The sequence below is a fragment of the Lonchura striata genome, chromosome 10, assembly GCF_050655825.1.
Source record: "Lonchura striata isolate lonStrDom1 chromosome 10, ASM5065582v1, whole genome shotgun sequence".
In the NCBI taxonomy this organism is placed as follows: Eukaryota; Metazoa; Chordata; class Aves; order Passeriformes; family Estrildidae; genus Lonchura; species Lonchura striata.
This window is the reverse complement of record NC_140712.1, coordinates 9311478-9325790: the sequence shown is the minus strand read 5'-3', so window position 1 is coordinate 9325790 and position 14313 is coordinate 9311478.

The window sequence follows — 14313 nt, the reverse complement described above, 5'->3', positions numbered from 1 at the left end:
CCATTCTTTATGCTGTTATCCCTTCAGTCCACAATACAACTCCCATTGATCTCAGTGGGGATGGCTGACAGACAGCAGTACTGAAAAGCACACTGTAGTGTAAGCACTGGAATAAATTTACCTGATACCCTACAGATAATGGCCTTTGTTCCCTAAACTATACCTGCCTGAAGAACCCTCCTCCCTTATTTCTGTATGATAACCTACCCAACAAGAGCAGAGGGAACAGAGCTGCCTGCTGACTTGTCAGAGGAGGCACCACTGATGGCTGGCTTGTTACTGCCACACACAATGAACAGTGCTTGAGTTCAGACTGCCTTTCCCTCTGGGACTAATTTGAGCCTGTCTTTTCTATCTAGACAACATTTTAAGAAACCATTTAAGAGAACACTTTAAAAAAACTAAGGAATTCAATCAGTAGAAAGAAGAGTTCCACTCCCCTCAATTTTGACTGAAGCTGGCCAAAATATTCAACATTGCTTGGGTTGAGAGGAGAGAACATGAAGGCATAAAACATGGTCTCATAAGCCCCACTTCCTCAGCAAGCCAGAATAAAACTTCCAAGATTAGTTAATACCACCAAATCCCATGTAGTCACTAGGATTGCCTAGGAAATATTATCCACCTCCTTAACTATCTAAAAAACCCAAGTAACACATCAATCTCATCACCAAACTGAAGCAATGCTGTTCAGCCTCTAGATCATGCTCTGAATGATGCAATTTTCAGAAGTACTTTCTCCTCATCCTACTCTTTGTCTTAACTCCTTTGAACTCCCTGTTCAATAACAGCAGATTAATATTGCATCTTACAAAGAGGAATTAGAATGGATTTCATTGATGCTAACAACTTGGCTATGTTCTTGCCATATGAATATGCCATAAGTAAAACATTTTTTATGCCAGATCTTGGGCTTATGAAATACTGAATGATTTTGCTCAAAATCCCTGTCAAGTTTCCATTAATTACTGATAAATACTAAAATGGTGCAGCAAATAATCTCCTCCCATTTGGAACATCTGTACTCTCTTTGGGACTGGCCTATTTACAACAGCTATGATGTTCAACAGGCTTGGAAAGAACATGGGATTTCTTTCCTTCATGCTCTGAAAGCATTCAGACTCTTTTTAAGGTATGTTTTTTTTTTTAAAAAATTACTGTTTTCCTACATATCCCATCACAGGCGTGAAACTTTTTTTTCCTTTGATCTGAGTATAGACCAACCCTCCACAGGCAAAGAATCACATCTCCTCCACGTGTGGATGGATATTTTAACTTGGTCCCTGATTGTTATAGGTATATCAGGTTCAGATATCTAATCTCTGGGAGACTCTGCTCTCAGCACCAACACTCATTCCACTGGTAACATTATTTATCATTTATTTAGAGGACAGGAAAATTTGAATTTGTGGTCTAAAACTGAGTCTGTGCATTTGTGATTAAAGACAATTCTCCTCAGAAAGAGAAATGTCCTGCTTTTAAGGAGCAACAAATATTAATTGATTTTTGCTGAGATCCCAATTATCATTCAGTACCTGTAGAGAACTGGCAAAGGAAACAGATGTCAAATGACAGATTGTGCTGTGTGAGATGTCCAGGGAAAATGTTGTCTCTTGAATGCTTCCAGGGAAATGTCTGCTTCTTTCAATCTCTTCTCTTCTGCCAGGAAATCCCAGGATCAATTCTAACTCACAGCTGGACTTGTGGCCATCATATCTATATTTCTGTTACATGACCCTAACTGCTAATTCTGCCTGGCTGTACAGATACAGCCATGTAAATACATTGAACAACATCTTTATTAAAACAGAAAAGAAGGCTGCAGAACTTAATATATTTTCCATGGAAAACAGGGGAAAGTGCCTTCTACCAGTTCAGTGTGAAAAAATAAATAAGAGTGAATCAAAACAAAAATGTTTGGAATTGATTCTAAACTATCTGAAGACATGAAACTCATTAATATTTATGACATCAAATATTAGTTATATTTGATGTCTAACAAAGACTTATCTGTTTCATTGGAAATAGTTTTCTTATTTTGTCATGAATGCAGAGGCAGCCTTATTAATAAAACAAAATACCATAAAAGAAAACAAGCAGAGACTGAAGGTTCTGCTAGTTTTTAAGGGTTTGTATTCTGCTATGTTATGTACTTATTTTTGATGGTTTTACCCTTAAATTATGAGCTTGGGGAAAGAGAAGAAAATAACTTGAGTGTAAAGTTTAAACTGCTTATAAATAAGACAGATATGTTTGAAGCTGTATTTCCTTGTCTGGGGAAAAAAAAGAGCTACTACACAACACACTTGAGGATCATAAATCAGCTCACACACACAATCCCTGAAGTCACTGTCTGGAGCATTGCCCCAGCTGTGGATCCAGTCCTGGGTATTGTACCCAGAGCCTGAGCAGGACTGGCTGCTGGGGAGCCCAGGGCCCACCTGTGTTGGCTAAAATATGTCTGCTCACAGCTACCACATCTCTGGCTTTTGTGGTTCAGAAACAGGACAATGAAAACAGAAATACACTTCCTAAAACTTGGGAAAAGTAGGTTAATACTCCAACTCATTCATGGACTCCCGAAGTGCCCACAAGGAAAAAAATATTAGAGCAGATGGAATTTCAGAACACTGTAGAATCACTTAGGTTGGAAAATGCCTCTAAGATAGAGTCTAGTCTTAACAGAGCGCTGCTAAGCCCATGTCTAAACCATGTCCCTCAGTGCCACACTTACACATCTTCCAAGTCTCCAGGAATTTTGACTCCACCATTTCCCCTGAGGAGCCTATTCCAGGGCTTGACAATGCTATCCATGAAGAAATTTTCCCTATTATCCAACCTAAATCTCCCCTGGCACAACTTGAGTCCATTTCCTTTCATCTTGTCACCTGTTACTTTGGAGACGAGCCCAGCCCCCATCTGGCTACAACCTCCTGTCAGGGAGCAGAAGAGAACAGTAAGATTTCCCCTGAACCTCCTTTCCTCCAGGCTAAACTGCCCAACTCCCTCAGCTACTCCTCACAGGACTTGTGACCCAGACCTTCCCCTGGACTCTGGGGAGTCCTGCCCTTCTCTGGACATGCTCCAACACCTGAGTCCTTATTTTCATGAGAGCCCAGAACTGGAGCAGCACTCGAGGTGTGGCCTCAGCAGTGCCCGGCACAGGAGATGTCAGTGCATGGCTCCTGCTGGACACACCACGGCTGGTACAGGCCAGGTGCCATTGGCCTTCTTGGCCACCTGGGCACACGTGGCTCAGGTTCAGCTGCTGTTGAACCAGCACCCCCAGGGCCTTTTGCAGCTTTGCAGCCCCTCTGCCCAGCCTGTGGCACTGCAGGGTTTGGTGTGAGCCAAGGGCAGGACGCAGCCCTGGCCTTGCTGAACCTCACACAGGCGGCCTCAGCCCACTGATCCAGCCTGTCCAGCCTGTCCTGTATCCAGACAGCCTGAAACAGGCCTGGACTGCCTTGAAAGTACTTGCATATTCTCTTCTCTAAACTTACAAAGGGTTTACAACACCCTACAATGCTCCAGTATCTAAATATCTTTGTTGCTGGTATTTCTGAGACATGACCTATATATTCTTTGCTGCAAAGATTGTATGTTGGCCCCCTTTGTGCCTCTTCTCCATAACGAATCCAGTGCCATTTGCCAAACTCACAATAATATTGAGCAATTGTGTGCACAAATGTTTGTGAAGGATTTGAATCCTGTGGTAGGAGGAATCACAGAAGTATCTAAAACTTTGAATATAAGTAGCCTCTGAGAAATGTGAACCTCAGCTGCAGGAAGCCTCAGGCTCAGAACACAGCACAGAGCTGATGAGCTTTGGATGGAATTCTCTTATCACAGAGGGTCTGTACAAAGACCAGCACCTGGAAGAAGTGAAATAAAAGTGGAGAAACTTAGAAACTTGCTCTGAGTACCTGCCTGTACCCTAGAAAACCTAGTTAAAGAAGGTGCAAGTAAAGACAAGGTGCAAGTATAAAAGCCCTGCATGGGACAGTTCAATATCTCAGACCTGCACTTTCTTGTGACCTCAGAAAAGACAGAAAGCTCTCTGGCAGTACTCAGTTTGTTCCTGCCCCGACTCCCACTGCTGAGCCAGCCAGGGCCAGGCTCCCAGCTACAGCAACAGTGCCCTCACCAGCCAGAATTGCTCTTTTTGTGCCCTGGCTGCCACTTAGATTTATCTATGTATTTTATGTCTTCTCTCTGGGTAGGCAGAAAGGTTTTTGGGTCGGCACCCTATGTAAATTAGAATACATGAATAAATTGGAAAGCTTATTTAATTATCTATGGACAAAGGAAGAATGACAGTTGTTTTGAATAGATAAATAATTTTGTGAATGAATCAAATTCCAGTGAAAAAAGATGCTGCACCTGCAGTACACTTAGTCTGATGACTTCACCAAGTTTGCTGCCTATTAACCATATTATATATAATAAATTGGTCAGTTGCATAATTCCAACAGCATAGTAGGAGCATGCTACATCTCATTTCTGAGGTCAAATGCAGTAAGCTGGAATTTTGCCAGGACAGGGAATGTCATGGTGTAGATTAAAATAGCCTGTGCTTTAAGGGCTGAATTTGACTGTGTTTTGGAGATATGGGTTGGACCTGCATGACTGAGGAAAAAGAACCCACAAAATTCCTGTTTTTTGGTTACAGCATGAGGGACCATAAGAAAGTGAACTGGGACATATGCCAGGTGTCACTCGCACTATGGGACATTGCACCAGCAGAAATGAGTACCTAAGCCAAAACCTGGTTCTACTTCTTTTTTCTGGGTACATCATGGAAGTTCTTCTTGGGATATCCCCCATGACAGAAATGCTGACAGATACTTAAAACTCATGGAAAATCCTTCATTATTTCTCAATACAGTGAGTATGCTCTGGTGAAGAAACAGGGTCTGAAACGACATAAATCTGGCATGGGGGGACCATCAAGAAATCAGAATTGTCCTTCTGCAAGCTGAATCATACATGTCCTGGCAGAGCTGCAGCACAGTAGCTGTGTAAATTCCTTTAATCCAGCCGCGGGTTTCATCTCTGTTGCTGAGGGAAGGTGATGCTGTAAGTGCTTTTAGGACACATCTAAGTCATATTTGCTAGGCTTCCTTATTTATTTACCATTGTTTTTTTAAGTGTGTGGATTTCTTATCTTGTGCACATATGCATATACAAACAGGGGGGAAAAAAAAGGAAGACGGAGCCAAGTCAGCTCCTCTTTTGATCCAGCAGATGTTTGCAGTTGAATTGCCAGTGTTTTACTGGTCTGAAACCAGCCCTGTGCCAGCCAGGTTTGTCACTGTTGGCACAGCAAGGACTCTTGCTGTAGTCACCAGGTGCAAGGAACACAGGACCCTGCTCTATCAAAACCTGGAGGAAGCAAATATTTGTGGGAAGACTTGGAGAAGACTAGAAGATCTAAGAAAAATATAGGAAAAAGGAAGAATGTGATACCCCTGCAGGATTTTGAGGGGTCAGATTAAACCAGACCAAGAATGGGAGGCAGAATTCTGCATACCAGAAGAAAATAATCTTGAAGCTTGGGCTTACACATCTCCCTGTCCAGATGGCAAGGTCAAGTGCAGAAAATAGATAACTGTTAAAAAAACTATACCGCTTTTTTGTTTGTTTTGTTGTTTTTTGTTTGTTTTGTTGTTTTTTGTTTATATAATGAAAACTAAACTCTGACTCCATGTTTCTCAATAAAACTTTAAAAGAAAAATTCAAAAATAACTTTTAAAAGTGTCTTAGCATAACTTTGTCAATCAACTTTCTAAGTGAGACCCAGCTTTTACCTGGACACTGACCCTGGCAGTATTGCTGGGCATTTCCTAGCAATGAGGTGGGACTGAGGTGTTGCTTCAGTGCTGCCAATTAAATGAAATTTGTCAGATAGTTCAACCAGCATCCCCATCAGAACTGCACCCAAATGGTACCAGATGTCACACTCACTTGAGCCCTCCATAAGACCATCATGTCTCAACTTCATATTTCTTTCCCCAGTGAAACCAATTAGAAATATATCTCTCCACCATTTGGGACTGAGCCTCCTTTGCTTTGGCCTGTTCTGGGATGGAACAAGGTACTGCAGTGAGCTGAAAAAAAACCCTTATATGTGCTTTCATGAGCCTTTTGCAAGGCAGGAGAGAAAAGGCTCACTGAAAATGCCCCTAATTCTAACCCAACTGGCCTGAGAAAGAACTGGCAGTTTGCACACAATGTTTCTGCTGCATATCAGATATTGTAAGGCCAGATATTGGCTGTATATTTTGTGTACGAGGATGTGTGCAAATGAATGTTTCTATGTGTGTGTGCAGGGATATTTCTAGAATTTCTTTTGTTTTTAAGATGTCCTAGAAATTTAACTGAACTCTCACATGGAATCAATTTAAAATAGAAGACCTGGCATGGCTGTACTTGTATATCTTTCTTATGCATTTGTCCAATCAAAATGATAATGTAGACAAACTGTGGACTGCAAAGCATATTATCCAGCAATATCTCATTATTATGCAAAAAATCAGATATTCACAGCAACTGTCTCATCTATTTATTGTTTGGTTACTCATCTGGAAATTTTAATACTTTCTTCAGGGGCAGGGGCTGGCAATAAAAAAATAGATCTATATATCAAACCTTTAACTTCCAGCCATCATTGTGTGCCATAATACAGATGGAGTAGCTATCAGCTCTCTTTACCTTGTTGGTTTATTTACTTCAACTAAGAATAGAGATTTAAAGAGAATGCAATAACAAAGTCCACTGCAAGCTAAATTTTCATGCTCCAGTGTGGAAAAAACCTTGACAAACAACAAAAATAATAAAGAATAATCGATATACATCTCTATGATCAATTAATTTATGAAAACTATAGACCCAACCTTAACAACCTTCAAACTTCCCTGTTTTTCCCAAGTACATCAGTGGGTCTGCTGAAACACATCACCAGGCCTGCACCTCTGTATGAGTAAGTCACATCTTGGCTGCAGCAGCATTATTCAAAAATTTTGCTCCTTAGTTTAGTGAAACACTGAATCAATTGCTTGTCACACTCTAAGCACCTGGCTGGTCCTATTGAACTCTCCAGCAGAATTACACTTTATCTTTAAAAGGGTCACAGCCCTAAACCAGGGAGTTCAATACACAAGAACACACAACTATTGGGAAGCATTTCAGTCGGGTCACCAAATTCAGCAGCTGCAATTGCAGCAGTGAGAAAGTGCCTTTGGCAGCCTGAGCTTGTGAAAGCATTGGAGCTGCCACCATGTCACTACGGCTTCACATGCCACATAATGATATCACAAAAAAAATTCTACCTTCTGAAAATTAATAAAGCTTGATTTTAAGGGTACAGCAGGAATTTCTGCAGTCATATACAAGAAATGTATGATTCAGGAAGATCAGCCAGACTAAATTAGAGAGGTAGGTGGGAAACTGCTGCCACACACGCTGGTTTTTAGCCCCTTTGCCATAAAGAATCTTTTACCTGCAGTGGGGCAGGCCTGAAGGAAATCAACAGAACTCCATGAGTAGCTCCCCTAGGTACAAGTATATAGTTAAGATGATTATCACTTCACATCCACAAACCAGGCTGACTTGGAATTGCCATAGACCTACAGAAGAATGGAAATTTGAGGAGACATGGAAGAGTTTCAAGGAATTGTATGAGTACTAACTTATTCCAATGTAATTCAGAATTTTCCTGGTTATGTATTTGGAAAAGAAAATCTAGTTTCTATTTACTGCTTTGTTTTGCAAATTAATGTAGAACTTAGAACCTGAATAAAATAATAGTCAACATTATGTACTTACTCCCTGCACCTTCAGGTGTTAGAAAATGAAATGACCCCTATGCTTTTGTGGATTCCTGTTGAAATTAAATTCTGTGTTGCTACAAGCATTTAAACACAGCAAGCAATTCACAGGATCATCACTTTACTTTTTAAAATGAAACTTCCTTTATGTGTTGCTTTCTGCTGGAAAAATTGCAGAAAGATTTGGCATGATGGTACAACCTAAACAAAGCATACAATATCAGAGTATTCCAGGCTCTGTTCACATCATCCACTGCACACACACTTCTGTCTGCCAAGCATGCATATTCCTTAAACCTTCATTTTCTTTAAACTGCAATAAAATACCAAAGGGTTTTTCATTTCCATAAACTATTTTTGGTTGTAGTGAGCAAACAATAATCACTGAAATGTAACATTTAAAATCCAATCCTTCCAAGCTAATTCACAGCTCTCCTATTTGTTCCTGATGCTCTTCAATAGAAGTGATCAGTCAAGAAAGGATGCACTTGCCTTGGTGGGGGTTACTTAGTCTGGCAGGCAGGAGCTCTGGAAGACTTGTTCTGTGTCTTAAAAAAGAATCTAACGGTATTGCTTGAAACTGGTTGTGAAACAGCAAATGATTGATGGGGTTATTACCATCTACTGCTTCTGTTTACCCCAAATTAATCTCAAGTAGACTTCATTGTAAATAATCTAGCTGTAGGTATTCAGTATCCTTAGTGAAAGCAGGGGTGAAGTTCCCCTCCCTGGCAAGAAGGGAAGGGTAGGGAGAAGGTACTTTAAGATTTAGTTTTATTTCTCACTACAGGCAAAGCAGAAACTGTTTGATATGACAACTTTACATGAATCTTCTTAGATAGCCCAACTAATTATTCTTAATAGCCCAACTAATTTATGGTCAGAAGAGAGTTAGTAATGAAAAAAAATTAAAGAAGAAGAATGCAAAATCATGTCTTTCCTCCACAGGATATATTCAAGCATATTCAGCATGTGGGGTGGTCCAAACTACAGCACTGTTCTAGGAACTGCTATAGCAGGCAGATGTGAGCAGCATTTCTATGCTTTCAACTCACATAAGCACCAGTAATTTATGTAATTTTACCATGTTGCAATAGAGAAAGCAGAGGAACATCCCCCTAGTACTATTTCCCCATACAAACTGCTGAAGATATGCAATAATGGCTGAAGTCAATCTTTTATTATCTCAAAATAACTTTGTACATAACAATGCCTTTTTATTTCTGCTTATGGATCCTGATCTTTGGATTTACTCAGTACCCATTTTGCCACCTAGCAGTGCAACCTTTTAGCTGATTCCCCACGACACTTAGAGGGAAGGTAAACATTTGGGCTGCTATTTTCTCAATTCTGCTAATTCTGTTCTTTTGTGGGGGTCTGAAAAGCTGCAGGAGTGGTGAGCAAGTTTTCTGATGATTAGATGTGCAAGTGTAAGATACACAGCTGTTGAATTCACCCCTCGGAGCAATGCTGTCTTCAAACACCTTTGATAAACTTGCTGTGCATGGGTTCTTGGTTACTGGTGCTGAGAACCTTCTGGGTGGCACTGTGCCCAGCCAGAAGGCAGCTAAACCCATTTCAGTCACCCCAGTGTGTCAGACAGGGGCATTCACGGGAGTTTGGCCGAGTCCTCTGGTTTCAGTCCCTTTCCCTACACCAATAAAGTCCCATTGGTTCTATAAACTGCTTCTTTATTTATCCCGAGTGTTAACGCTTCCATGCAAAAATAAAAATCTCTGATCCATGGAGAAAGACAGGCAGAGGGTTTGTAGGCACTGGTGGCTGCCAAAAAGACAGGCTGTGAGAAGGCAGGCACTTGGGAAACCTATGGAAACCAGATGGCTTGTCAAAGCATATGCTATATAAGAGCACAGCCTGCAGGCACCGAGAGGAAGACAAGCCCATGGCAAATAATGGCATCAAGGAATGCCTGAAATCACACAGGAATCGCTGCAATGAGGAGCAACGCCTGAACTGCAGATTCACCCAAGGAACTGCAGATGAGATTAAATCTGTTCCAAAGTGCATATTAAAATTCATTCCCCCCAACAGGAGATAGAGATGCAATATTTGCATGCCAGCAAATTTCCAGCTTTCTGAAATCTGTCTCTTTCTACATGGAATAAACGTGTCATGTACTATGAGCACAAGCCTTTTAACTCATTTTCACTGTAACTGAAGACTTTGCTTTCTATTACAATATGTGAAATTCAGGTGTTGCCACAGGAGACCTCAGGAAAAAACCTAAGAATGGAGCCAAGCACAAAATATTTAAACAGATCTTAAAAGTTAGACTGATGCCACACATGCAATACATTGTTAATTTCTCTTCCTAACATACCTTAGATGAAATAGTGTGCAAACACATAAAATTATTTGGATGCTCTGAATACATAGGACCATAATTATTCCTATTGCCATGCAATTATAGAATGGTTTGGGTTGGAAGGACCTTGACCAAGTCTTTTCCTGTATCACTGAAGTGGTTTCTGTGGTAGGAGATAACCACACTAACAGCTGTATGGGGCAGCTATTCCTTTCAAACAAAGCAACATTAAATGAAATTAAACAATACCAAAGAAATAATAAGGGTGGGACCAAAGGATGAGCATCAGAGGGTTGGAACTATCTACAAACAGTGAATTTAAACCAGAAAAATCCCATTTACTTGTATGGATGTGCACTCTGGCCAGTGCACAAGCAGCAAACAATCAAACAGGGAGCTGTGAAGAAACAGGCAGGACACCATGTTAGATGAACAGGGAAAGGAGGATATGAATGTGCCAGCATGACTGGTCAGGAGCACACCTTGCTGTTACATGGACTGTGAAGGAAGGTGACTTGCATAGATGGGAGAGAAGAGATGTCAAGAAGAGATGTTTGCTATTTTCCTTCTTAAATACTCTCTTGTCAGCCACAACACTCCTTTTTGACCTAGCAGTTACTTGTCTGACAGTTGAAGCACATCCAATGAACAGTTTCTTGATTTGGATTTTGGGAAGGCACAGAGGCCTCAAAACTGCCAAGAACAGGTAAACAAGAACAAAATAGTAAACTCCAGTGAAAGGCAAAAGAGAAAGGGCTTTGCTTTTAAGAATCAGAATCAAATGAAGCATTTAGGCTCTGCTGCTATTCTGCTATTAAGCTACTGGTGCTGCCACTGTGGACAAATCCTTTGCAGGGAACAGTGTAACTGAATTGTTACCCTGATCATTTATGAGAATCCAAAGCCACTTAGAAAGAACATACCAGGGACTCAGATAATTCAGCTGGTTTACCACTAATATAAAATGCCAAGTAAATGAGAAGTCCTGGGAAATGATTTACGTGTGTTTGTTTTGGAAATTACCAATACTACACCACTCTTTAGCTTCATTCCTTCAAGAATGCCTATCCTTTCCCTGCTTGTTGGCCCTTGCCTTCCCAATACAATCATAACTTTTCCTTGAAGAATCTAATTTCTTAGCACTGCAACAGAACATGAACATTTTTCAAATTTCCCAGTGATAGCAAGGGTAGCTTGTTCTTTGTATTTACTACTTAAGTGAATTAAACCAACTCAAATGTGTGATCTCTCCAGACAAAGATGAAGGTTACATAGTTTAAGGATGAAATATAGACCATCCTCTACAAAACCACTGTGTTGCAGTTTAATTAAAAGAATTCATTAAAGTCATGCCCCATCCAAGGTAATTAGTATGCATAATTTATGCTTTGCCTAATACACAGGGGCAGTAGTCTGAATAATAAACTCAAGTTAACCTTAAGTGGAAGAGATTGAATGGTCAGATGTTTATTTAGCTCAGGTTTGTTCAAGAGCTAAGGTTAAAGAGGTGAAATTTTATTATAGTTAATTAATTTCTTAAATTTTCTTCATAAAATGCTGCCTACCCAGTAGGATAAAAGTTGTTTTTTTTTTCCTTTTCTTAAGGAAGGAATCCAGTAAGTGTCACTGGTTCCCATCAGCTACCAGAACACCGAGTACACTTATCACCTATGTGTAGTTCACAAGGTCATGACTTGAAGGAAGGATCCCACGAAAATTTTCACCAAGGAGTAAATGTCGCAAAAGTTTCCAAGACAGCAATCCTCAAAGTATAAGTTCACAATCCAAAGTCAGTGGCTTCCATGGCACCCTGACCTACTGCCTTTCCACTCCCTACTTATTCCAGCTCCTGACTCCCCATCAGTGGCACAGCCTCACTGCACACCAAACCAGCAATACGGTGTGACCAAACCCAAACCAGCCCCACACCCTATTGTGATCCATTCTCAGTAGGATGCAGCTCAGTGAGCCCTCATGTGCCATCATCACTGAGGTGCCCACCAGAGGATCCATAGTGCCCTGAGCTGCTGTTGCTACTGGAGACCTCACTAACCTCGCTACAATGCCCTGAGCACTGAGCAGCTAGAAGTTTCTCTTCCATAGAGCCGCGTGAATCTGCCCCCCTAGATACAAATTACTGCATTGGAGCTATACTGCTATTCATGAGTGACATCCCTGCTAAGCCCCAGGGACCTGGAGTTCAAGCCCTGAGCTCCTGTGAGCTCCTGTCAGAGAGTTCTGCTCCGTAAGAGCAAAGCCAGAGGTGTCAGGCAGATTTGTGGTAACAGGATCTCAGTGTTTGGGGCAAGGGATACAAGGCTGGCAAGACCGTCAGATGCCAGATTTGTAATCCAGCAGAAGAATTCTAAAGTTTATTTCTGGAAAAGAAGGCCCTAAAATCTTCTGGTAAGAGCAAGGAAACAAGCTTGACCAAAGACCACCTCAGCTACAGATCCTCTTTCAGCCAACAGCCAGTTAAGCTTACTCATGCCAAGCTGGATGCTAAAGGCTTAAGGCGGGATAGGGGCACCACAGGAACCACCATCACACCTGCACTGGCTTTTAGCACAAGTTCAGCTTTCAGGCCATGTGGGTTGGTGGATGGAAAAGACCTTGTGGGGTGACAGAAGGCAGAAGTAAAGCTGCAGGGCTCTGCAAGATTTGAAATTAATAGGTCTGAAGAATGCTGTGTGCTATTTTTTTTTTCCCCTAACCATTTTTTTTCCAAGTGCAGAAGGGTTGGAGGTGATCTATTTGTCACTGGAAAGCATAAGAAATGTCCATCCTTGTCAAAGGCCAGTTGAATTAATGTGCCTGAAATACAAATTTCACTTAGATGCAGGAAGTTCTGTTAATCAGAAACTCATTAGCTGTTACACAGGTAGATTATTTCCCCCAAATGCCTTGTCTTGTCAACATATTTGACTTGCTCTTCCATTTCCCCTTAGTCTCTACCCACACTAAGAAGTCTTCATAATTCCAGCATTCAAATAAAAAAAAATCTGTGCTGGATTTGGTCATGTCTTCTGTTGCCTGAGTGGGGAAAGTCCTTGAAGTACATGGGGTTTGGATTAGGCCTAATACTAAATGTGTGTTTTCTTTTCTGTGTATGTTAAGATATTTTTCAAGTATTCTGGAATATATAGTAATAGAGAAATGCCAGCTAGAGAATTACTGCAAATTAATGTATTATTTGTGCTACACATTTCTGACCTTTTGTCCACTTTTCTGTCAACACTCAGATAACTCACACTAACTAAATTTTAATGAGGACAAAATGGTGGAGGAAAACAGTTCTCAGTCACAAATGCACATGTTTGTATAGATTCAATTGCATGAATTTTTGCCACACAAAAAAAAAAAAACATAACACAGAAAAATCTAACTTCTAAAAACAGCAACCATCACCTAACAAAACTCACATTGCTAAGACTAAGTAGTGACCAAGAGATGCAAATGTATTTTAGAATAATTAGCCCACTTTTTTTTTTTTTTTCTCAAAATGTGAAAATTCTCAAGTGTACTTCCTTGGAAATACATTTGTGAAAATTGGTCTTGGGGAAAAAAAAAGAGGTCAGTGAGCAAGCAAATTTTATAAAGAAGAGTCTAGTTTGCTGCTGTTAAAGTGGAGTCCTGCTCAATTCATCAAATTATGCAAAGAGATCATGGCATTACAGAGAGAAATTAATTTCACTAGAGGTGAGGTTGAAACTGCATATGTTCCAATTTCATAATACCATTAAAACTAAAGACAAATTTAAATAAACTTTCTTGTATTTCCATATAATAAATGAAGACCATTTGAATTGGATACTACTCAGCAATCCCCAAACTCAGAGTATGATCCAAAGCCAACTGTTCAGACTTTCAGGTTCTGGGGAAGCAACTAACCAGTTTCAGTCAGGAAAATCATCAACTACAGAACAAAAGCAGAGGAACAGGTTTTCTATAATTCATCAGCATGGATATGATTATACTATTGAACCTTATTATGAACTACAAGACATAAAATCATGACAGATTTTATTAGCTTTATTATTAAAGAATTTTTATTGTTTTTAGCTTTGTAGCCAGACTTACTCCTGAAAAAAATCACAATAATTCCATTAACTTAGTTGTTTTCAAGCTATTTTTGTTGGAATGCTTGTTTTTCTGAGG